Raw genomic sequence first — 26427 nt, 5'->3', positions numbered from 1 at the left:
AACAGAAGGATCCACCTAATTAAGCGTGCCTTAGCATCCTTTTTGGAAAGGAGGTACTTAAGAGCAGAGTGGTCGGTGAAGACCGTGATAGGGGAACCGATCAAGTAGGAACGAAACTTGGCAAGTGCGAATACTACGGCAAGCAACTCTTTCTCAGTAGTAGAATAGTTCATTTGAGCACTATTAAGAGTTCTACTTGCATAGTATACGACGAAGGGCTTCCCTTCCCTTCGTTGACCAAGGACGGCCCCTATAGCGTAATTGCTAGCATCACACATGATCTCAAATGGCAAGTTCCAATCAGGTGGTTGAATGATAGGAGCAGAAGTGAGTTTGGTGACAAGTGTTTGGAAGGATTCATCACACTCGGGTGTCCAGTTAAACACCACGTCTTTTGCCAGGACGTTCGACAAAGGTCGAGCTATCGTCGAAAAATTCTGGATGAACCTCCTATAAAATCCAGCATGCCCAAGAAAGGATCGAACATCCTTATCAGTCTTGGGGGCGGGCAGCTTTGATATGAGTTCAATCTTGGATTGATCAACCTCAATTCCTCGTTGTGAAACAATATGCCCCAAGACTTTGCCAGATGGCACCATGAAATGACACTTCTCCCAGTTGAGTACTAAGCCTTTCTCTTTGCATCGTTTAAGCACAGATTCCAAATTGAGAAGTCTTGATTCAAATGAATCACCAAAGACTGTCAAATCATCCATATATACTTCCATACAATTCTCGATCATATCACTAAAGATACTCATCATGCAGCGCTGGAAGGTGGCTGGGGCATTACACAGGCCAAATGGCATACGCCGGAAGGCATAGGTACCAAAAGGACAAGTAAATGTGGTCTTTTCCTGATCTTCTAAAGCAATTTCGATTTGGTAGTACCCTGAATAACCATCGAGAAAGCTGTAGAAAGGATGACCTGCCACACGTTCCAAGATTTGATCGATGAATGGAAGTGAGAAATGGTCTTTACAGGTGGCGGCATTTAATTTTCTATAATCAATGCACATGCGCCAACCTGTTGTGACCTTGGTAGGGATGAGTTCTCCCTTATCATTTGGTCACTGTTACTCCCGATTTCTTGGGAACAACCTGAGTTGGGCTAACCCACTTACTGTCTGCAACAGGATAAAGTATCTCGTAATCCAGAAGCTTCAAGATTTCTGTCTTTACCACTTCCTTCATTGGTGGGTTTAATCTCCTTTGAGGATCACGTCGTGGTATGGCCCCGTCTTCCAATTTAATGTGATGGGAGCAAATCAAAGGACTAATCCCTTTAATGTCAGCTAACGTCCAACCAATTGCTCCTCTTTTCTCTGTGAGCACGTTGATAAGTTGTTGCTCTTGAGTTGCATTAAGGGTGGAGGATATTATGACAGGGAAAGTGTTGTTTGCTCCCAAGAAGACATGCTTAAGTTCCTTAGGAAGTTGAGCCAAGTTTGGTTGAGGAGCTTGTACAGTGGATGGTTTTGGTGTTTCCCTATCTTGGGGAAGTCCCTCGAAGATTGGATCCCAAAACATGGTTCTTTTGGTCGGTAATTGATTGATGACTTCAGGGTTGATTTCAGTATTACCCGACTCAGAAATCTCAGAAATTTCGAAGAGGTCATTGAGATGAGTGGAAGTGTATTGTGCTTCTACCTCTTCTGAAATAAGTGTATCGATCAGAAATGATTGGAAAACACTCATCATTATCAGGTGGTTGTTTACCAATGTTGAAAACATTCACCTCTAGAGTCATGTTCCCAAAAGAGATTTTCATGAGACCATTCCTACAATTGATGAGTGCATTTGCTGTTGCGAGGAATGGTCGTCTGAGAATGATGGGAATTTTGGAGTCTAAGTTGACTTCAGATTGAGGGTCCAAGATGAGAAAATCCACGGGGTAATAGAATTTATCAATTTGAATCAAGACATCTTCAACTATTCCCCGAGGTTTCTTAACTGATCGATCGGCCAATTGTAGCACCACAGATGTGGGCTTAAGTTCTCCTAGGCCTAGTTGCAAGTATATGGAATAAGGCATGGGATTTACACTTACACCTAAGTCGAGGAGGGCTTGGCCAAATTCCTACTCCCCTATTTGACATGAAATGGTGGGACAACCAGGATCTTTGTATTTAAGCGGTGTCTTGCAGTCGATCACTGCACTAGCTTGTTCAGCCAAGAATGCAGTTTTCTTGACATGGTTCTTCCTTTTGATAGTGCATAGATCCTTGATAACTTTGGCATAAGCCGGTACTTTCTTGATTACATGAAGTAATGGCAGATTAACCTTAACTTGTGTCAAAAAGTCAAGGATCTCACTATGACTTTCCAGTACCTTTCCAGTGGATTTCAAAGCCTGAGGAAAGGGCACCTTTACTGGAAGATTTTGTGGCACATCAACATCTGGAGCAGGCATTGGTACACTAGTGGTCTTAGGTAATGGTGATACCGTACTTTGACCACTTCGGGTAGTAATGGCATTAACCCCTTTGAGATTAGACTCTGAAGGAGCGGAGGTTTGTGCCATATGTTGCCCTTTGGGAGTGATTAGAGGCTAAGCGAAAGCTTACCACGCTCTTGAATGACTGAAGAATCATTTAACTTTGTTATTTGAATCTTTATGTCCTTCAATTCCTCTATCACCTGAGTGAAATAAGTCCTGAACTCTAGTTGGGATTTTGGAGAATTTTCATGGAACTCTCAAGAGAATTCTTTTGTTGATCAGGCCTCCATTGACTCCCAGATGCTTGATTTTGACTTGTATCCTTCCAACTAAAATTGGGATGGCTACGCCAACCAGGATTGTATGTGTTGGAGTAGGTATTATAAGGCTTCTTGTCATCCCCTAAGGCATTACACTGTTCCTCATCTCCTCCCCTCAACATACTAAGACTAGGGCACTCTTGTGGTTGATGATCAGTCCCTCCACAAATGAAGCATGGTTCTTGCTTTTCCACTTTTGCAGCCATCTGGAGTGCTTTACCTTCTTGAGTTTTGAAAGCCTCAAATTGTTTTTTCAAAGCTTCAAGTTGAGCTTTCACATTGTCCTCCTCCTTCAATTGGTAGACTCCGGCTGTTCGTGGCTTGTCCGTAGGACTTGGCGCACTCCATGTGTATGATTTTTCAAAAATTTCTTCAAGATATTCCAAAGCTTCTTCGGGATCTTTCTGTAGGAAGTCGCCATTACACATCATTTGTACGGATTGTCTTTTGTCAGCTGTGAGACCGTCGTAGAAATAGCTGACAAGACGCCAACTTTCATATCCATGATGTGGGCACTGGCCCATCAAATCTTTAAACCTCTCCCAGACCTGATGAAACGTTTCATGGTCCTTTTGGGTGAAGGTAGAGATTTTCCTCTTAAGGCTGCTGGTCTTATGGGGTGGAAAAAATTTAGAGAAAATACTTTTTTCATTTCATCCCATGTCCCAATAGACCTTGGCCTTAAGGAATACAACCAGCTTTTGGCTTTATCCTTGAGTGAGAAAGGAAAGAACTTCAATCTCACCAAGTTAATGATGTCAGCTTGGTTGTTGAATGTGGCCACCACCTCTTCGAAGGCCTGAATATGCACATATGGACTCTCATTTTCCATACCATGAAAGGTTGGTAAAAGTTAAATCATGCCAGGTTTGAAATCGAAGTTGGGCATATTCATGGGATACATTATGCATGAAGGTGTGGCCGTACGCGTAGGATGTAGATAATCCTGTAGCGTTCTTGGTTGGATTTCCTGTTGTTGAGCCATCATTGGCAGTGCAGGAAGTATGGGTGATGGTGGTGAATGAGAACGAGTGGAAGAAGATGATTTAGGAGAGTTTTCTAAAATTTCAATTTGTTGTTTTACAAATCTCCCTAATTTGTCTCTATTTCGTGACATTCACTTTTTTTTTTTTTTTTGTATTTTCACTTGTTAAATAATGTAAATTACAACTATGTAATAATGCAAGGGTATTCACACAAGATATTCCCAGGCCTATTGGGAAGGTTGCCAAGGTACCGCTTCGTCCCACACTTTTACTAGAACTCCCCGGGGTTGCTAGAAAGTGTAGAGGGTACTTTACCACAAACCTTTAAAGCCAATCTTTCTTAGACAGAATAATCTCAGTTTGTACCACTTTTACCATTACACAATTGGGTTTACATTAAAAAGTTTATGAAAATATTTTATGCACAATTTTTTTTTTTAGCCTAAAGGAGAAAAATGTAAAACTAACCTAAAATAAATAAAATAAAATAAATGGCTAATCCTAAAGGAAAAAAAAAAGTATACAAAATAAAAGAATGTAAAAAAAAACTAACACCCTAATATAGTAGTAAAATAATAAATACAACTAACAAAAAAAAATAATAAATAAACTACTTGCTTCTTTTTTTTTTACTAAAAGAGTACAGAATAATAATAATAATAATAATAATAATAATAATAATAATAATATATAATGATTTTTTTTTGAATCTATATATAACTTAAAAATAAAACTAAATTATATTATGTTAACTAAAAAGTTTTTTTTTTATGTAAACAAAAAAGAGAGACAAAAAAAAAAAATAAAATAAAGAAAAAACTACTATACTAATTGATGTCGCCCAATTAGTTACACTGCGGTCGCGGTAGTAAACGGGCTATATGTTGTATCCACAAGGATGAAAAATACACTCAAAAGGACAGTTAGTAATTTTACGAGAATAAAATAAGAACCTTGAATGTGATGTGAGAATATTGAGAAAATGATTTTAAAAAATTAAACAATAATTAAAATGAGAAGTGATCAGAAAATGATTATGGAAGACACAAGCTTTGTACATGCAATTATATTTTCCTAATAAAATTGATTCTTTAACCTCAACTATAATTCTACACCATTAATTATAGTTAAAAAATGTGTATAATTAAGCCCACTAGAAAAATATGTTCTCTAATTAACTTAATACTACTTCTAAAAATACTATCATATTATATAATTTAAATCGACAAAATACCACTGGCAGAATGCAGTAAAAATCATATAATATAATAAACACCCTAATAATTAATAGCCTAACTTACATAAGAAAAGCATGACTGAACTTATATAAAAGGTACTATTAAATTTAAAGTGCAATTTCAAAGAAGAGAAATTTAATATAATAAATATGGAAATGAAGAACAAAGAGAATCAATATATTAGAAAAATAAAAATTACATGAACTTACACTTGAGTCTTGCCAAAGAAATTAGCCTAGAAAAGGCATTGTCTTTACACCAAAATTAATAAAATAAAATAAAGAAGAAGGAAAGAAAAAGATAAAATTTTGGTATATTAACACTACTAAAATCTGATCTTTTTTCACTCTCTTTAATGGTCTATTTATAGGGCCAAATTTGTTCACATATGGTATTTTTCGTGTGCCACTTAGTGGAGAAAGTGACACAGAATTTTGAGGTAAAATTGACCATTTTCTTTTTGCATCAGGTGGAATGGGAGAGTGGGGAACCAACTGGCCACGTGTCGGACTGAGAGTGGCTCCCATGCTTGCGGCGTGGTCTTGTTCGTGAGATGCTAGTGGAATGAATTGGTGGCTGGAGGAAATGGTTTTGTGGGCTTCTTTGATTAATTGAAAAGAGGAATCCTAACAAAAACCCACTTTTGTCTTCACACCCTGAAATGGAGTAATAAAAAGGTAATGTATTCAAAATGATACATATGAACTCAATACTTGGACTCCTACATGGGCTTTTTATATTTTTCTTTTTAACATTTTACTTGAATTTGAAAAATAACAAAAAATTGAAGTAAATTAAATATTTCCAATAAATATAAATTTATCATTAAAATTAAGAAATATTTAATTTATATTAATTAAATATGTATAAATAAAGGTTTAAAATGTACCAATTTGAGCCTTAATCAACCCCCCAAACTCATTAAAGCAAGGGTCGAGAATTCTGGGTTTCATAAGAACTAGAAGAGGAAAAATCCACCAAGAACATTCTCTGTAATAAATACTATCATAAATACACAGACTCGTGGACTAAGGCTCATTAACGCCCCAACCACGTAAAAATCTCTCTCTTAATTCCTTATAGCTCTCTTAATTATTATTATTATATTGGTTGCCGAAAACCTCGGTCAACATTTTGGTGCTTTCATTGAGAGCTGAAGGAAGCGTCTGAAGGTAGACACTACATTACAACAAAACAAAAATGGTGGAAACTCGAAGCACACGTCAATCTCACCCTCTTCAAGATGCTCAAGATCCAAATGATGACGACGTGGTCTCAAGAGCAAATGTGAGCTCTGAGGAGGAAGAAGGAACCCCTGATGACGAATACGAAGGAAACTTCAATGAGTACGCCTACGACGAAGGCAGCTACTCAGAGTTGGTACTCTTAAGGCAGAAGGCTGCCGATCATGAGGCTGAAATCGCAGCCCAAAAAGAGCAAAACCAAAAGATGAAAGAGGTGATGCTGGCCATGCAAAAAGCCATGGAAGCAGCAAGAATCCACTTGCATCGTAAAGCCATCCCTGTTGGACTTGGAAAAGTACCAGAGGAATCCTCACCAAGTACCTAAAAGCAGAAGTCTAGGGAACCAAGCCCTATAAGGTACCCCGCCGAAGGGAACCAAAAGAAAAACCCTACTTCCACTCCTGGGAAAAAGAAAAAGGTGCAGGATCCGCGAAAGGTCCGCTCAGATTTCCCGAAAGGGAAAGGTCCGCAGAGGGGCAAACTCCAAAAAGGGAGTCTTGGCCCTCAGGATCGAGAGGACCGAAAGAGCGTTTCCGTGCACCAGAAGCCCAGAGGGAGAGCAAGAAGGGGCCAGAAATGTCCTCCCATTGATATGAGAAATCAGATTAACGAGAACCAAGGTGACCTCCGGGATCACCTGGACCAAAAGAAATACGGACCCGCAGTCTCTACGGGAACGTTAAACGAAGGGATCATGGCAGAACTTGCCATACTCCGGAAAGACATCGCCCGAGTCTCTCGAAGACAAAAAGGCGACGACTCTGACTCTGACTGTGAAGATTGGGAGCCATGTGCCAAGCGTATCCTTGAAGCAGAGCTCCCCAAAAATTTTAAGATGCCCGAAATGACAGCTTATACCGGTAACTCTGATCCAAGCGATCACCTGTCACGGTTCAACGGAGTCATGACAGTCATGAGGGTCAGCAATGACGCCAAATGTTTGTGCTTTCCTCTTACTCTAAGAGGATCCGCGAAAGAGTGGTTCAAGAAACTAGAACCAGGATCCGTGGATTGATGGAATAAGTTGCAAACTAGCTTTCGGAGACAGTTTGTCGCTGCAAGGAAGGTTAATCTGGAGGTCAGTGCCTTGACTAACATCAAGCAGCTGCCTATGGAGACATTGAAGAATTTCATAAAGAGGTTCAGGGAAGAAGCCTTAAAAACCAAGAAAGTAGATGATGGACAACAGCTTGCTCTTCTCCAAGCAGGCATCCGCACAACGACTCCATTCTGGAACGAGTTACAGCAAGAAGGAGCTTCCAGCCTTCAAGACTTCCAGAAGAGAGTCCAGAAATATATCAACCTGGAAGAGGCCCAAATAGTGGCCTACGGGGGATACTATCCTATTGGGATAGCAGGATATGCACCCGGAGCTCAGCTCCCCGGCACTTTGTCAACAGCCACTCCACTAATGAGCGACATACAATTTTCTGCTATTCATGGATATAGTCAGGGCCAAGCCTTGGCCCCCGCATCTTCCCATTTTGGGAATCCCTCGGGGATAAATGGACAAGCCCCCTCGCACTCCGCTCCGACCGCAAGTTTAGCCGGTCCTTCTCAGTGCTCTCGGAGCAAAAGGTCATCCAAAGGTAGCAACCGGACGGAGGATAAGTGGCAGAAAAGGGGCTATACTCCCCAATATACCCAATACAGAGAGTTAACGAACTCCCAAGAACGTGTATATTTTGCTACTAGGCAAAATACGCACTACCGGAGACCGCCTCCCCTGTACAAAGACAGCTCCCGGAGGGATCCCAATAAGAGATGTGAGTACCACAATGACATTAGGCACATCACCAATGAATGCAAAAATATCAAAGACGAGATCGAAAACTTGATCCGATTGGGACATCTCTACGAGTGGATCAAGAACCGGTTGCCCCATCTCAACCCGGGTCAGGCGGTTGGAGCTTTGCCTCAAGGAGCGCCAGGGGGTGTAGCAGGAGCATTGGCCCCAGTTGCTCCCCGTGGAGATGCCCAACATATTCCTGGCCTGCCACCAAGACCCAACGGGAGAGTGACTATGTTCTCGGGAGGACCCCACATCGGAGGAACTACCCGCAAGGAGCTCAAACGGTACGCAGGGGCCGTGAAACACGATGAGGTCTGGGACGTTACTCAACTCCCAGCTCAAAGGCCCCGGCTAATGGACCAGCCCATTACATTCACAGAAGAAGACGCTAAAACAGTGCGTTTTCCTCACCATGACCCTTTGGTCATAGAGACTTCCATTGCCAATAAGATCGTGGCCAGAGTCTTGATCGACAACGGGAGTTCCGTGAATCTATTATTCAAAGAGGCCTTCACTGCAATAGGCCTATCGGACCGAGACCTTTCACCAAGTGGTTCCCAACTCACAGGGTTCAATGGGACAACACTTATCCCTATGGGAAAAGTGAGGCTCCCAGTCACCTTGTGTCCGGACACACCCCAGAGCACTTTTAAGTACTGCACATTTGTGATGGTGGACTACCCAACAGCTTATAATGCAATCCTCGGCCGACCGGCCTTGGTGGACTTTGGTACAGTCACGTCAATATGGCACTTATGCTTGAAATTCCCCACCCAAGAGGCTGGGATAGGGACCGTGAGGGGAAACCAAGGGGAGGCAAGGCAGTGTTATAACGTTGCTGCCCACCTACCCGTCTTGATGGTCTGAGAAATTATTGAGCCAAAAATGGCGGAAGAGGATGAGTTGGATCCCCGTGTGGGATCTGAAAAATTTTTAGAACAAATGGAGGACGTCGAGGAAGTGTCGGTATGCGACCTCGACTACACCAAAGTTCTCCGGCTAGGAAAGAGCCTAGAACCGGAAGAAAAAGAAAAAAATAATAAAGACACTGAGGTCGCCACAGACATTTTCGCGTGGTGCCAAGAAGACATGACTGGCATAAGTCCCCACGTCATCACCCATGTCCTCAATGTCAATCCGGACATGCCCCCGATCCAGCAGAAGCGACGTCCCCTCGACTCAGTGAAGGCTGAAGCCTTAGAAAAAGAGGTGGACAAGCTACTAACAAGTGGCATGATTCGAGATGTCTACTACCCGAAATGGTTAGCCAATCTGGTACTGGTGCCAAAGCCCAATGGGACCTGGCGGGTTTGTAGACTTCACCGATCTAAACAAAGCCTGCCCAAAGGATTGTTTCCCTTTGCCAAGGATCGACCAGATGGTGGACGCCACCTCCGGATTCAAGATACTGTCCTTCATGGATGCATACGCCAGTTACAACCAAATTAAGATGCACGTACCGGATCAAGAGTGCACTAGCTTCAGGACCGATAAGGGGGAATACTGCTACCTAGTCATGCCTTTCGGACTGAAAAATGCTGGTGCAACTTATCAAAGAATGGTAAACCGGATGTTCAAAGGCCTCCTGGGGCTAAATATGGAGGTATACGTGGAAGACATGCTAGTCAAGTCAAAAGCATGCACTAGCCACGCGGACGACTTAGAAGAATGCTTTGAAGTGGTCCGGAGATACGGAATGAAACTCAACCCGAAGAAGTGCACTTTTGGGGTTAAGTCAGGGAAGTTCCTGGGCTTCATCGTCAGTCAGAGGGGAATTGAGGCAAATCCAGAAAAAATTCAAGCTCTCCTGAGCATGCCTTCCCCAAAGAAACACAAAGACGTGCAGAGCCTAACCGGAAAGGTTGCTGCCCTGAGCCGTTTCATCTCCCAGTCCACAGACAAATGCATTCCCTTCTTCAACGTCTTGAAGAAGTGTCAGAAATTTGAATGGTCCGACGAGTGCGAGGAGGCGTTCAAAAAACTAAAAGAGCACATGGCCAAGCCACCAATCCTATCAAAGCCCGTTCTCGGAAAAGACTTGTTCCTATACTTGGCCGTCTTCTAGAATGCAGTCAGCACAGCCTTAGTTCGAGAAGAGGAGAAAACTCAGCATCCCGTATGCTATGTCAGCAAGCGCATGATAGGAGCGGAGACACGATACCCAGTTATTGAAAACTAGTTTTTTACCTCCTGATGGCCTCGAGAAAGTTGAGACCCTACTTCCAAGCTCACCCAATCAAGGTATTGACCAACCACCCACTCCGGCAAGTCCTACAAAAGCCAGAGGCATCCGGAAGGCTCCTCAAATGGGCAATGGAGTTAAGCCAGTTCGACCTACACTACATTCCACGCATTTCCATAAAAGGGCAAGCATTAGCAGACTTCATCACAGAGTGCAATGAAGTTGAAGCTACCGCAAACATACCCACACCATCAGTCCCAGCGTGGAAGGTATTTGTAGACGGAGCCTCCAACGAGAATGGATCCGGAGCGGGGGTCGCGATGATATCTCCGAACAGACTTCGACTCCAAGCAGCCCTACGGTTCGACTTCTCAGCTTCCAACAATGAGGCCGAATACGAAGCCTTGATAGCAGGGTTGAGATTAGCAAAAACTGTGGGGGCTAAAAGAGTAGAAGTCTACAATGATTCCCAACTGGTAGTGAACCAGGTGTCGGGAGAATATCAGACGCGCGGAGAAAGAATGGCCGCATATGTAACAATAGTCCGAGAACTGCTCCACGAGTTCGCGAACTATAAAGTTGAAAGAATCCCTAGAGAAAAGAATGCTCACGCGGACTGTCTGGCTAAGTTAGCTTCAGACAGCGAAATCGAGAAACTGGGGGTGGTACCTGTGGAACGCTTGGCAGAGCCAAGCATCAAAGTAAAAGAGGTCATAACAACAGTTGGGCAAGAACCCAGCTGGATGGTCCCCATCATCGAATACATAACAAAAGGTGAGTTGCCCCAAGAGAAGGCACTGTGGAGAAGGATTCAGTATTAGGCTCACGATTATGTGAAGGTGGACAAAACTCTCTACCGAAGAGGACTTAACATGCCTTATTTAAGGTGTGTATCGGACCCTGAAGCTAAGAAAATCATGCTAGAGGTCCATGAAGGGTTCTGTGGAGATCATACAGGAGGACCAAGTCTCTCAAAGAAAATATTTAGACAAGGGTACTTCTGGCCAACAATAAAAAAAAGATTGCATAGACGACGTCCAGAAATGTGATTCGTGCCAAAGGTTCGCGACCATACCGAGAGCTCCTTCCAATGAGATTACCCTGATGACTAGTCCCTGGCCCTTTGCGGTCTGGGGAATAGATCTTATTGGGTCCCTGCCAACAGGAAAGGGAGGAGTAAAGTATGCAATAGTAGCAGTAGAATACTTCACCAAATGGACGGAAGCAAAGCCAATGAAGACTATAACTGCTAAAAAAGCACTAGACTTTGTTATTAAAAACATAGTATGTCGATATGGCTTGCCTCACAAAATAGTCTCTGACAATGGGAAGCAATTCCATTGCGAAGAGTTCACTGACTTCTGCAACCAACACGGAGTCGTTAAAAGCTTCTCCGCGGTGGCAAGGCCGCAAACAAACGGACAAGCAGAAGCAGTCAACAAAATCCTAAAAGTCACCCTAAAGAAAAAGTTGCTGGCCTGCAAAAACAGTTGGCCTGAAGAACTGCCAAGAGTGTTATGGGCCTACCAGACGACCCTAAGAACTACGACCGGCCACTCGCCTTTTTTAATGGCGTACGGTTGTGAAGCAATGGTCCCGGTGGAAACGTTATTCCCGTCCACAGGAGAACAACTTATGATCCATCAACAAACCAAGCTTTATTACAGGAAGCGTTGGATCAGGTTGAAGAGCTCCGGGACGAGTCTCAAATACGAATGGCAACTTATCAAAAGAAGGTGACTAAATATTTTAACTCTAAAGTTAAAAATAGAAAATTCACTATTGGGGATATGGTCTTAAGAAGAGTCTTCCCAGCCACTCAAGAACCCGGAGTGGGGGTACTTGGGCCAAATTGGGAAGGGCCATATGAAATTGAGGATGAGATCGGCTCCGGAACATATAAGCTAAAAGGATGGACGGAACCATGGTGCCAAGGGCTTGGAACGCCGATCATCTCCGGAAGTATTACCAATAGTCCAAATGTGTAAACTTAGGCTTTGTTTAAAGAATTTGTACCGTCAAAGTGTATGCAACCTCTAAATTTTAAATAAAACTGAGTGCCTTAAAAACAAAGTTTTCATGCCACTCAGGGGTGTACTAAGGCATACCACACGGACAGATGTAAAACAGGCCGAAAGTAGAAACAAAGTCAAGAAGAATATGTATCAAAGCGAACATATGTATTTAAAATATCCTGACCCAAAGGGCAGGTCCAAAAAGAATACGTATCAAAGTAAACTTATGTATTTAAAACATCCTGACCAAAAGGGCAGGTCCAAAAAGAAAAAAAAAATATATATATGTAACATACAAAGGGCCTGGGGACGGGCAATAATAATTGTCTCCCCTTAGAAAATAAACAGCTAAATTAAGATTGTCTCAAAGAAAAGAAAAATGGCTGTAAATAAAGAAAAAATAGAGATATGATTATAATGAAATGGGTTGGACTCCGCGGCCTAATCAATGCCAGGAGGAAGACGAGGGCCCCGACGTGCTTCAAGCATAGCATCAAGATTTTTCTTCTTCTCCTAGAATTTAACAGGAGCCTCTTCAGGCTTGGGATAGAAGTCAAGCTTAATACTTTGGCCATTTGACTGCCAAGCCATGTAGACACCGTCGTCAAAGCGCTTGACGCAATGTTTGCAGGAGACGGGGGTGAGGAGCTCATCTCTTTTAGCCTTCTTCAAGGCCTTGTCTCTGAAGTCCCTCAGCTCCTTCAACTCCACTGTCAGGTTGGCCTTAGACTGCAAGTGTGCCTGGTGCAACTCCTCTAGGGACTTAACCTTGGCAGCCATTTCGTCCATGGCTTCCCTAGCCTGCCGAAGCTCGCGTCTAGCCATAGCCACGGCCTCGCCCTCCACCTTGAGCGCCTCCTGGTGCCTCGCCTCCACTTTGGCCTCCCTCTGCTTGGCCTCCTCTCGAATCTTTGCCTCCGCAAGGGCCTCCCTCCGTTGAGCGTCCTCCGGGAATGCGCGCCTTTCGGCAAACAAGTCCCGAAGGATCCTCATGGCCTTGTCTATGCCCCCGAATTCGGACATGACGAAGCCATGGTCAATTAAAGTCTTGGAGAGGCGGCCGATCTCAGCAGTAATCTAAAAAAAAAAAGAAATAAGAGTGAGACCCGATGCCTTAGACAAAGTATCAAAGGAGAAAAATAGATTACAAGTACTCACCGCAGCCATGGCAGAGCTGATGTCCTGGACCTGGTAGATGGAGTTCGGAGAAGCGCAGGCCGCATACCTCTTAGGCGAGAATTGCGTCAGGTGGGAGACGAACTGCTAGTCATCTCCGAGGAAAACGGAGCCAAGGTGGGCCCAACGAAGCGGTTGAACCAGTCCATCAATGGATCCATGTTCAAGTCCCACGGATTTCGGAAGGCTTCCTCCTGGAGAGTATTCTGCTGCTCCTCCCGAAGGATCTTCTTCAAGGTCTCCACCTCAGCATGCCCCCGACTGTATTCGTCGAGGGCGTAATTGTGTTTGGCCACTCGGAGATTCTGTCTCTCCTCATCAGCAGGAACCGGGGTCAACACTATGCCATGAGGCACAGTGTATTCCTCCGCCTCGGAAGGAATCCCAGAGTCATTGCTCGGGGCCAGAGTGTCCACCCTGCGGGTCCACTTGGAAGGTTCCACCTCCACCGTCTTGCCCTTTCGCTTACGCTCAAGGGCGGCCGGGTCCTCCACTTCACCTTCTTCAACTTCCTCCTCCTCATCCACCAAGACAATGGTGCCTGAAGGGGCATTGGAGGAGGACCTCCCGGGAGTAACCAGCTGGGAGACAGCCGGAGGTGGAGAAGAATCAGGACTGTAAGCTTTAGCAAGAGTTGCCAAGAGTTCATCCATGGGCCTGGCTGCTGCAACAAAGAAAATGAGTAAAGTGTCAGGACATTCATGAGACAGCATACACTTAGCAGAAAAGCAATAAAACTAGTCCTACCCTGACTCTCTAACTCGGCCCTAGAAAAGTCTCGAATCATGACACTGGCTTCATCATCCCCGAGAAAGCTGTCCAACCGAAGAAACCAGCTGGAAGATAAGTAGGCCGCATGATCCAAAGGAATATGCGCCGGAGGTCGAGAACCCATCCGGGATCGACCTAAATAATGGCCTAAGTGGGAAAAATAATACTCCTTGGCATGATTCCCCCACCGGGAAAAAGACATTCTAAACCTATAGAGACGCTCATCGAACCCTATAGGCCTAAGATGGGTATACTCACGGACGGGAGGAACATAATGTATTGATAAAGGGGACTTACCAGAACCCGAAGTGCTGGCATCGGGAGCTCCGGTATTTGGGATAGGGACCGCAGGCTTGGGCCTACAGGTCCTTTGCTCCAGCGGAGCTTTCAGGCGCAGAGTCCTCCCAACGGCCGCCTGGGCCTTGATATAGGCCAGCTCCTATTCCCTCTTGAAGAGGTACTTCTGGTACTTGTCCTCCACCATGGCAATAATTGTTGGAAATTATTTTACCAGGATCGTAGATCTACTCACAAGTATGTTGATTAACACCCTAAATATGAACTTTCTAAAACGATGAAATAAACACATATAAAGTTTAGTAAACCTTACATTGGGTGCAGCGGAATAATATGACTCATTCTGTTCAGATATCTAGCCCTTGATTCCTTTCTGTAGCAGAGCATTATCAATATCTGAACCTGGATCTCTTTCTCTGATTCTTTAGTGCTGAAACTCCTTCTTGCTGAAAGTCTTTCTTCACGATCTTCCTCACTATGATTGAGGTATCACTTGCTGTGTGTGGGCACTACTCTAACACTAAGAATTTCGAAATTTCAATGAAGAAGAGAGAGAGGGAGTGGTCGGTCAAAGATAGGGAGAGAGAGAGGCTCAGTTTTTTATGAATGAAAAGTCAGAAGAAAAGTGTAATTTTCCTGAAGCCTTCACTATCTATTTATAGCATTCCACTAGGGTTAGTTTTGAATTATTTGACATTTAAAATAATGAAAATATAAGAGGGAAAACCCTACAAAAGTGGCCGGCCCTATCTGTATGGATTTGGGCCTCACTTTTTGCAATTTTGTAATTTTATCTTTTCTGCATCTGATTTTCTCAAAAATGCCAATTTTCTAATTCAACCATTTAAATGTCCATTCTAACTATTTAATAACTACAAATAATTATTAAATAATATTGTCATTTATCATATTTATTAATTGAACCATACAAAGTATCATATTTAACAAATATGCCCCTAAAACTCTTTCTTTACAATTTCGCCCTTACTTAGTGAAAAATTCACAAATAGACATAGTCTAATTTGAGAATTATAATTGATTAATCAAAACCAATTATATGAGTCTTACAAGAAATATTATCTCAGCTAGTGGGGGGACCATGGGTCTATATAACCGAGCTTCCAATAAGTAGATCAAGAATTTATTACTAAAATTCACTAACTTATTAATTCTTCGTTGAATCCACGCATAGAACTTAGATTTGCACTCTCAGTATATAGAATGCTCTATATGTTCCACCATATAGACACATAATTAGTTATCCATTGTTATAATCCTAATTTGATCAATGATCCTCTATATGAATGATCTACACTGTAAAGGGATTAGATTACCGTTACACCCTACAATGTATTTGAATCCTTAAAACACTTTACCCCGTATAAATGATATTTCAGCTTATGTGAAATGAGATCTCCGCCATTTATTTTCGTTTGGTCAAGCTCGAAGGAGATCATCCTTTACTTACTATTCGCCAGATAGAAGCTATAGATTCCATGTTTATGTTAGCGCTCCCACTCAATTGCACTACCGTGTTCCCAAAATGTACGTATCACCCTGACCCTAAAAGTAGGCTTAACTAACAAATCAAAGAACACGAACAGCCTCTTGAGATTGAGCCTAAACATAACAGGATTAAGATCATTTGATCTAGGATCAACTAGGCGATATTGACTTGAATAGATATTACGGTAAATTCTAATATATCTAATGAAAGTTTAATATCGGTCCCTTCCGATGTATACTCCATACATCCGATACTGGTAAACTTTGCCAATGTCCTATAATACCACAAGCCATAGGTTTAGATAAACTAAAACCTATAATACTAGGAACAGGAAGTCTTGTTAAGTCCATTGAATAGACATACACGAAATTTCCTTTTATGTCCTTGTAATAGAAAACTTTAGGTTACTCCATGTGAATGGATTAAACCATAGTTCTATTGGCTTTTCTTCTTAGTTTCTTATCTTGATAATCCATTAATTGTTTAAACTCACAATGGATTTTAATCACTAGTGTCTTCCAAATCATAAGAAGGCGAGTTCCTAGAAACTCTCCCACTACGACAAGGTACCGTGAATTATGTCTAAGAAAACTTAATGGTATTGATCTCTTCGGTTGTGACAAGACAACAGAGGCAGTGGGATCATCATATGTCAAATAAGATGATAGAACACTTTGGAATCAAGAAATAAATATCTCCTTTATTTGCTACTTGTTTTCAGACTTAGTCATTATCTTAGAAACACTTTCTTATCTATTGACTATGGGATGGTCCACCCCTAATCACTTAGAATAGCTAACAAACCATGGTTAACAGTTCTAGCTTTTCTTAAGATTTTGATTAGGTCATCCATGAATCTAGTAATGATTTACATTAAGTATACAACCATCACATCATTCTGAAATTGTATTACCATAGAAGGACTTAGGCAACGACTAGTAACTAATCATCAATATGCAAATCGAAATTTCTGGGGAGGTAAGTTTGGATATAATTCAAAAATCAATTTAATGATCTTTGAACTGCATATCTACTTACTATTTCTCCACCCCTATCAGTTCGCAAGATCTTTAACCACTTACCTTAATGGTTTTAACCATTGCTAGAAATTTATGAAATTTTTCAAAAATTTCAAATTTCTTTGGATAAGGTATAATCTAGAGTGATCGTTTAAGAATACAACGAAAAACTCATATCCACCCCTGAATGTACATCCATCTGCGAATGAGATGAACTACTTTCAGTGGATATAGGCATATTAACTCTTTGCAGAGATTGATCTTGTCAAATCCACTATGAACAAGATACAAATGCCATAGATTAATAAAAATGTGGTTGTGTCGTTTTGATGACTTAGGTTTAGTTACATCAAAGAATTCTTAGAATAGTGCAAGTGGATCCTGGTCACAGAATACCAAACTCATATTCCATACAGTTTGAATCCATTAATAGAAGATGGATATTGAACACTTGGAAAGTGTAACTGTATTGCTTCTTGGAAATAGAAATATAAGAAAATTTTGTTAGCCCAAGATATGTTTCCAAAAGGGGGGGTGAATTGGAAAATTAAACTAATTTCGGTAAATTAAAACTTTTAACACAAAATTGTACAATTAGTCAATTAATCAAATAAAAGCAAGTAGTATGGCAACCAATATATTAAGACAAATAATTAAACTTGTAAAGTAAAGAGTTTAAGGATTAAAAAATGCAAACTCTCGATTTTTACAAGGTTCGGTAGAGCTATGCCACCTACGTCCATGGTCTTCAAAGCTATGGACCTAGCTTTGAGTTCCAATATCGAGCCAAGTTAACGGGCTTGACTAACCCTTACAATCGGGAAATTTTCACCAAGGTATTTCCAAACCTCTTACAATAGTTTCGCACCCCCGAGGACTATTAACGTCTTTCTCGGATTGTTGAAGTGCCAATCTCACTATTACCGGGTTTTTTACAATACCGGTGCCAACCTCACCTCAATCACAATATGGAAATGTGTTTGATATTACAAGCTAAACTCACTCTAGAAATATGATGATACAATGGAAACCTAGAGTGAAAAGCAAGCACACTCAAGATGAATAAAATCAAATTTTGGCTCAAAGTGTGTGAAAGGTGTTTGTTTGGATTTCAAACTTGGAAGCTCATTAATCTCACTTAGATAGGTTAGATATTTGAAATAAATGCTCAACCAACTTGTCTTTTGAAAGAAAAATCGAGTTTATATAGTGTTGAAGAGAAAAATAGCCGTTTATAGCCGTTAGCACGTTTCCCGAGGTGAGGTCAGCCGTGAACCGGAATTCCGGATGGGAACCGGAATTTCGGATTGATGATAACCAGAATTCCGGATGCCAACCGAAATTTCGGATGCCAACCGGAATTTCGGATGACTGACCAGAGGCAAAAATGCCATTTTTCGGGACTTAAACGCGCATAACTTCTTACTCGATTATCCGATTTAAGAAATTCCAGCTTTGTTCTCTTAGTTAAACAAAATGTGATTTAGAAATTCAATCAAAATTTTTTTTGAACTATCGTGTGAGAAAACTTATTGCACAAGTTAGTGAATGGGCCAAAATTTAAATTTATAAAACTTAGTGTGCTACGCAAATCACTTTAACAAGACTAAAGTAAATTTATACCATTTGATTTTGAGTAGTCTTGATGTAGATGAGCCTCCTAGCTTGATTTGCATTTTTTTGATCCCATGTTGACTTTTCTCGAGAGTTGACCTTGACTTTGACTTTGACTTTGACTTTCGGGTTGACTTTTGACTTTGGGCTTTTGAAGACCTCTTTTGAATAGGGTCTTGAGTTGTTGATCCCTTGATGAATCTTTTGCTCTTGATATGCTTGTTGAATCCATTTAGTGTTGCTTTCAAAAGTTTGGTAAAAATACCAAAATATTTATTTTCTCTTTTAAATTTGCTACAAAATCAATAAATCATTAGTAACAAATAATAATCAAATATTTGTTAATCATCAAAACAAGGAGATCTAAAAGTTTGAGTTAACAATCTCCCTCTTTTTGATGATATCAAATATTTGATTATTTTGAAAGGGAAAGAAAAATTTTAAACAAAGTAAATTGGATTAGCTCCCCCTTAATGTGTGCAAGAAAAAAAATTTACCTTTTAATTTTACCTTGCATGAATTTGTAAACTCCCCCTCAATTTGTACTTATGATTAATAGATTAGATACCAAAAAAAATTGAGGTGATGCCAAAAATTAATCAATAGTTGTTCTCCCCCTTTTGATTCATCAAAAAGGGTGGCAAGGAATTCACAAAATATAAAAGAAAAGAGAAAAAAAAAATAATAAAAATAAAAATAAAAACAAAGAAACATTCCAATGCACTAAAAAAAATCATAACATCCAAAATAACATTCAACACACAAAAAAAAAAAATAAAAAGACCAACTAACACAAAGTCAAGAGGCATGAAGCCTTTGCACACAACCAAAAACAAAATAGATAAAAAAAAAACTAAATAAATAAATAAAAAAAATGCAAGAACTAGTTTGGTGGGGGGCCAAAGCGATCCATGTATGCCCTCCATTGTGCCATCTGTTGGGTTTTATGCCCTAAATAAAACTCTTTACAATCTGATTAGTTATCAATATAAGAAATTTGAAGTGATTGATGTTTGCATGAATTTTACATGCTAATGGTTTAATATGTTTAATATGTTTATTACATTCATACACACAAAATCAGTTAAATCCAGATCATATGTTTATTCACAATTACAGTATCGTCAACACAGTGGAATGTGATTGTGATCATATGAATCAAAAGTTTTGGTCCCTGTTTCATCAGTGTTATTGGATTTACACTAATGTGATAATCAGCGATGATGTGTACTTACACTTGGAGTAAGTGTTATGTTCTTTCCAGGACATTAGTAAAGTATACTAGTTTCGAATGTATGGAGTATACATTGGACTGGACCGATATTGCAACTAAGTTAAGATATTACAAACTTACCGTTATACATATCTTTCCAAGTCAATATCAGTAGTTGATCTTAAGATTAAAAGAATCTCAATCCTGATATGCTTGGGCTCAACTCAGGAGTGCTATTCATGTTCTTAGATTTATTAGTTAAGCCTACTTTCGGGTCAGGGTGATACGTATATTTCGAGAACATGATAGTATGATTGAGTGGGAGTGCTGAACATAAATATGGAATCTATAGCTTCTACTGGTGTATAGAAGTCAAGTGATGATTCCCTTCGAGCTTAGCAAATAGAAGTAAATGGATGAGCTCTTGTTTAACTGACTAATTATTAGATCACTAAACACCATTTACAGGTAGCTAAGTGTTTTAAGGGGCAAAATACATTGAGGGGTGAGAACGGTAAAGAAATCCCATCTCGATGTAAATCATCTATATAGAGGATCTTTAAATCACAATAAGATTATAACAATGGTTAAATGAGATAGTATATTGGTATCGTGAAACATACAATATGCTCTATATAAGTCTGAGAGTGCAATTCTAAGTTCTAAGAGTGGATTCAACGAAGAATTAATAAGTAGGAATTTACTTGGTAAATTTGGTTCACTTATTGGAAGCTCAGCATATAGATCCATGGTCCCCATTCTAGTTGAGAACATTCTACTTGTAAGACTCATTAATTGATTCGTGATTGATCAATTATAATTCTAAAGTTAGACTATGTCTAATTTTATGAATTTTCACTAAGCAGGGTTGAAATTGTAAAGAAAAGAGTTTTCTAGGTTTGTTTATTTATTAATGGACTTTATATGTCTAATTAATAATTAAATTAAATGACAATATTATTTAATAATCTATTTTAGTTATTAAATAATTAGTTTTGGCATTTAAAAGGTTAGAATTGGAAAATTGGCGTTTTTGAGAAAATAGAGATAAAATTTGATAAAATTGCAAAATTAAGTGAGGCCCAATAACACCGTATGGCCGGCCACTTAAATAGTTTTTTCAAATTAATATTTTCATTATTTTAATGCCAAATAAATCCTAACCTAAACCTAGTAGTTGCCTATAAATACAAAAATGATGGCTCAGTCACATAACATGCTTTCATTAGCTTTCTGACAGAAATTTCTCTCTTCAGAAAACTGAGCCTTCCCCACTTTCTATTCCTTGGCCGAAATACCTCTCTCTCTTTTTCCTTCATCTTTTTCGTGACCCTAGTGATAGAGTGAGTGCCCACATACAGCAAGCAGTAACTCAATCATAGATTGGAAGACTGTGAAGGATCAAACTTGAAGAAGAAGGACATTCGGGCTCAGATCTTGATTATACTCTGCTACAGAAAGGATTCGAGGGTTAGAGATCTGAGTGGAAGGAGACATTAATTCCGCTGCATCTATGTAAGGTTTTCTTAACTTTATATGTGTTTAATTTATCGTTTTAGAAAGTTCATATTTAGGGTGTTTAAACAACATACTTGTGAGTAGATTTAAGATCCTGGTAAAATAATTTCTAACAACTGGCCTCAGAGCCATGGTAATTGATTTACTTACATGAAATTTGGACTTTAAAACGATTGTTTGTATGTTCTTTGGATGGTATCATATTGTATTGAGTGTTATTTGATGATTGATTGATGTTTGTGAAATTTTCGTGAAAAATAATTGCGGTTTCATCTCTGGAATTATTTTTATTGGATAGTATGAAAAAAATTAAGCAAGTTAGCCTTTTACAGAACTTAATTTTGATTTTATTTGAATTAGTTATGATTTTTTGAAGATTTGGAAAAATCGGGGCTGTATTGATATTTTCCTGCGATCGCGAATCTGTCCGTACAGTTTCGAATTTTTTCGTTTTTCTTCGATTTTTCATGCTTTTTCATGTAATTAACTTCCGATTTTTTGTACGGTTTTGTATATATACTATTACTATTCCTAATTCAATTCTAATTATCATCTTGAATTAATTTAATATTTTTTTTAAAAATTTAATTCAAGATATTAGTGTAATTTGAATTTGAATAGAATTAGTATTTATCTTCTTGCTTAAAAATCTATCTTATTTTTAAATTTGATTATATTATTTTTAAATTTAAGGTCAGATTTTATAAGATATTTATAAAATCTTTTAAGATATTTTTAAGATATCTTATCTATTAAGATATTTTAAAATATCTTATCTTTTAAGATATTTTTTAATTATATCTTATCTTTTAAGATTTTTTTTAAATCTTTTTAGATATTTTGACCTTATTTAAATTTAAAATAAGATATTTATAATCATGTAATTTTAAATAGATGTAAGATATTTTGCTAACTTTTAAATTTTGTTATTTTATTTATTTAAATTAAATTTAAAATCTGAAAAGATATTTCATTTATCTTTTCTAATTTTTATTTAATTTTTTATTTTTAAAATAACATTTAATTTTTAAAAGTAGTTAGCAAATTTTTGAAATAATATTTAGGTTGGTTGAAACCTAATTTTTCAAAAAGTAGGTTCAATTTTAAATTTTTTTAAAAAAATTTCGAAATTTAAATTTTTTTTATTTCCGAAATTAAAATATTTTTTTTAATTATTTAATTTTCGAAATTATTTATTTAAAATTAAATAAATCCTACTTCCAACTATCCAGCTAACCTTGTTGCAGGAGTATGTGGTTTTAGCTTGTATGTAAGTTTTTTAAAACCTATTATTACTTGATTGCAAATAGCCATAGTTACCTTTTGCCAGATCTAATGATCTGATGGCTCCCTTGATCAAGTTAATAATTTGTAACAGGTAAATTTTACCATCTTCTTTCATCTGTGTATGACCTAGCAACATGATAGGATCCATCCAATGTGTGCCTGTGTGAGCCTATATGTTTATTTTATTTTATAATATAGATACATATAGGTTGTTGCTAAATAAAATGTCACACCATGATAGATTTTATTTAGGTCCATTTAGTTATTGGACCTATTCAATTAATAACAGTTATTCATTTTAAGGTTAAATTCCTCTCTTTTGGGCCTTGTGTGAGAGTTGGGAGCCATAGAAGTGGGTACGACATACTGAACCCAGCACCCCCTCACATGAACTAGCCCAATTGTGAAGGCCCATTTGCCTGATTTGAATAACTGTACTAGGTTAATTATATTAGTTTGACCTAATAAAATTGAATTAGCAACATAATTAACTTTTAAAATATATGAAATTTATTTTCATTTTAATATTTTAAAGTTAATTTTAAGAAAAACACTTTTAGTTTAGATATTATTTCTAGACAAACTATTTGTATTTTTCTTGTATTTAATTAAATATAGAATTTTAACTAACTAAGATTCTTTCTCGAGCTTATTTAATTAAATATTCCTATTTAAGTTATAAATTAGTTGTATCAACTGATTTTTGTTATCTAACTTAAATTTGAATATTTGATTTAAATTTTAAATCAAGTTGAGGAATCCTAGGCATTAGTTATTAAAGATTCTTAAGATATTTTTTAAGTTAATATCTTTTCAAATATTAACTTAAAATGGAATATTTTAGATATTTTTTGGTTAATATCTTTTCAAATATTAACTTTAAAAAGATATCTTCAAATTAAGTGGTTACAACTTAATTTGTGATATTTAATTAAATCTAGATTTGAAATTATTTAAGTTTTAGATTTTTTCTATATAACTTAAATTAGATATTTTTCAAATTTTGAAAAGATACTTAGTCAAATAAGATATTTTCTAGATAGTAATTTCTAGACTACTTATTATTTCTAATATTTAAATAGGAAAATCATACTTTGTGAAATTAATTATTTAAATAATTAATTTTGGTACAATTTTATTAAGTATATTTTTCCTAGTATTAAATAGAAATTAATAATTAAGCCTTCTCTACACTTAATTATTATTTCTTGAATTCAATATATTTAATTAAGTTGAAAAATCTAAATATCTAAGTTGATTTTAATCATGATACTTAAATATTTATTGATTTTTCATGACACTTAATTAAATAGAAAATTATTTTTAGGTTGAAATTTAATTTTTCAACTTAAATTTAAATAATTTTCAATATATATATTTTTCTTTATTTTATTAATCAATTTCGAAATTTGCATTTTAATTATGCAATATTTTCGAATTTTTTTTCGAAAAATAGATTGAGTTGTAAATTAATTATTTATTTTAATTAATTCTTGGACCAACTCAAGTCAATGATTTTTTCATTTAATTGATTAATTTAAAATAAATGAATTTAAAATATATATATATATTATTAGAAATTGAATTAACTAGTCAAAAGAAAATCTAGATAGATGATATTTTTGCTTAAAGTATTTCTTTTCTATTTTTATTATTTTCGAAAATTGTATTTTTATATACTTTAAATTTTCGAACCCAATAAATATATTCTCAAAGGAAATTTTTAAGTTGCTAATTATTTAATTTAATTCAACTTAAATTAATTTCCTTAATATTTATATTTAAGATTATTACTAAGATGGAAATAATTAATTTTATTTCAATCACCATCTAAGTATAATTTTATAAATATTATATTAAATTCTAATTTTTTTTTTTTGAATTTTAATTCTTAAATAGAATTTAATGAGATTTATTTATTAGAATAATAAAGAAAATACATTTTAAATAATGAGCTTTATTATTATTAAGATATTCGATCTCCATTGTGGGTTTTACACCGCGTTTGTTTTAGTGAGTAATCCTCCCTAATGGAGGAACGTTCATTAGCAATTTCGCACCGTTTAATCTCGCATGATAAGTGGTTTGTAAGTGTTTTATATGGTATAGATCACCCTAATGGTGGCGACCATATTTGACTTGCAAATTGCGAAACAATGGTAGAAGCTCATGAGATAGAATAGCCTTGACTCTCGCCTAAACGGGACAACGCTGGATTCTGATCTTGATCGAATAAAAGGTTGCTAGAATGTTTAACATTTTAGATGAGCTGACAACTCTATTCAATGGATGGTAGCTTTGACTCTCGCCTAAACGGGACACTGATATCAGTTTGTTGAAAACCTTGGAAATTATTTAGGATTGGATTTTTTAAGTATTTTCTCATATCATTCCTACTTGCTATGTGCTTATAATTTCTGAATTGATTTTGTGTGTTAAACCATTATTAATTTCTATTTGTTGATTTCTATTATTTTGTAGTATTCTGTTTTGTCAAAATGAATCCCATGTTATCACTGTTGACTGAAAACAAGCTGAATGGATCTAACTTTAATAAATGGAATGAGAACATTAATATTGCTCTCATAGGAGAAAGTGCCTTGTTTGTTTTAACTGAGCCGTCACCTGAAGTGCCTGGGGATAATGCATCCAAAGCTATGAAAGAAAAGTATGAGCGTTGGCAAAAAGCAAATGACAAAGCTCTATACTTTATGCTTTCTAGCATGGTTGACACCCTCAAAACTCGGTTTTCTAAAACTGAGAAGGCTGCTGAAGTTATGACGAAGTTAAATGAGCTATTCGGTAAGGCATCACTTCAGTCACGCTTTGACGCGACTAAGAAGTACATCAATGCATGGATGGAACCTCATCAAAACGTGCGTGATCATGTTTTCCTCATGTCCAGTTATTTCCAAGAAGCCCAGGATCATGGTGCTGAAATGGACAGTGCTACTCAAGTTAGTCTTATCTTGAATAGCCTGACTCCAGCATTTCTACCATATACATCAAATTATGTCATGAATAAGAAGGAAATTGACTTTCATGAATTAGTCAATGACCTTCAAACTTATGAAAATTTGATTGGAGGACCCAAGAAGAAAGGGAGTAAACCTCATAATCCTGGTAATGGTAATGGGACGATGAAACCTGAAGCAAATGTTGCCTCTGCTTCAAAGCCCAAATCGAAGAAGAAGTGGAAGAACACCAAGAAGCGAACAAAAGCCATGAAAAAGGCTGCTCCTTCTGGTGATGCTACACTTAAAGGAAAGTGTTTCCACTGCAATGAAAAAAGTCATTGGAAACCCCAGTGTCCTAAACTTCTTGCAAAGAAACAAGGTATTTCCATTTATAAACTTTAAGAGTTTTAGTGAATTATTATCCAATTGGATTTATGATTCTGGACTAACTTTGTTTATTTGTTTTCTTCTTCTTATAGGCCAAGCTACTTGAACTCAATTGAGTTGGATCAGCAAGCTGAACCAAGGGTGAAATCGTCCAGATGAAGATGAAGCTCTTCAATTTTTTGAATTAATTGTTTTAGTTTAAAGACAATTTGGATTTCAAATTTTAGTCAGAGATATTAATCCCTGTTTTTCTCATATTGTTGCAATACATTTTTTATTATTAATAAAGTTTTATTTTCGAAATCACCATTGCAAATTATGAGATTGAGCTTCATTTATTTTATCTTCATCAATTATTACCACATTATATTTGTATGTTTGTATGTGTAAGTGTTTTTATTATTGATGCAAATTCTATAATATTTACAACTCTTCATAGAGTTATATTATATAAACACTAGAAA

General features: G+C 37.6%; 1 non-coding gene across 1 annotated transcript; it reads left to right on the top strand.

Annotated features, from left to right (window-relative positions):
* The first annotated feature begins 3258 nt into the window (after positions 1-3258).
* LOC133036371 (small nucleolar RNA R71) lies at positions 3259-3365 on the top strand. Its single transcript, XR_009687027.1, has one exon. It is a non-coding gene; the product is annotated as a small nucleolar RNA R71 (small nucleolar RNA).
* The last annotated feature ends 23062 nt before the right edge of the window (positions 3366-26427 follow it).

The sequence above is a fragment of the Cannabis sativa genome, chromosome 3 (genome assembly GCF_029168945.1).
Source record: "Cannabis sativa cultivar Pink pepper isolate KNU-18-1 chromosome 3, ASM2916894v1, whole genome shotgun sequence".
Lineage (NCBI taxonomy): Eukaryota > Viridiplantae > Streptophyta > Magnoliopsida > Rosales > Cannabaceae > Cannabis > Cannabis sativa.
Note: the sequence above shows the minus strand (reverse complement) of the source record. Positions and strands in the feature narration are given on the sequence as shown.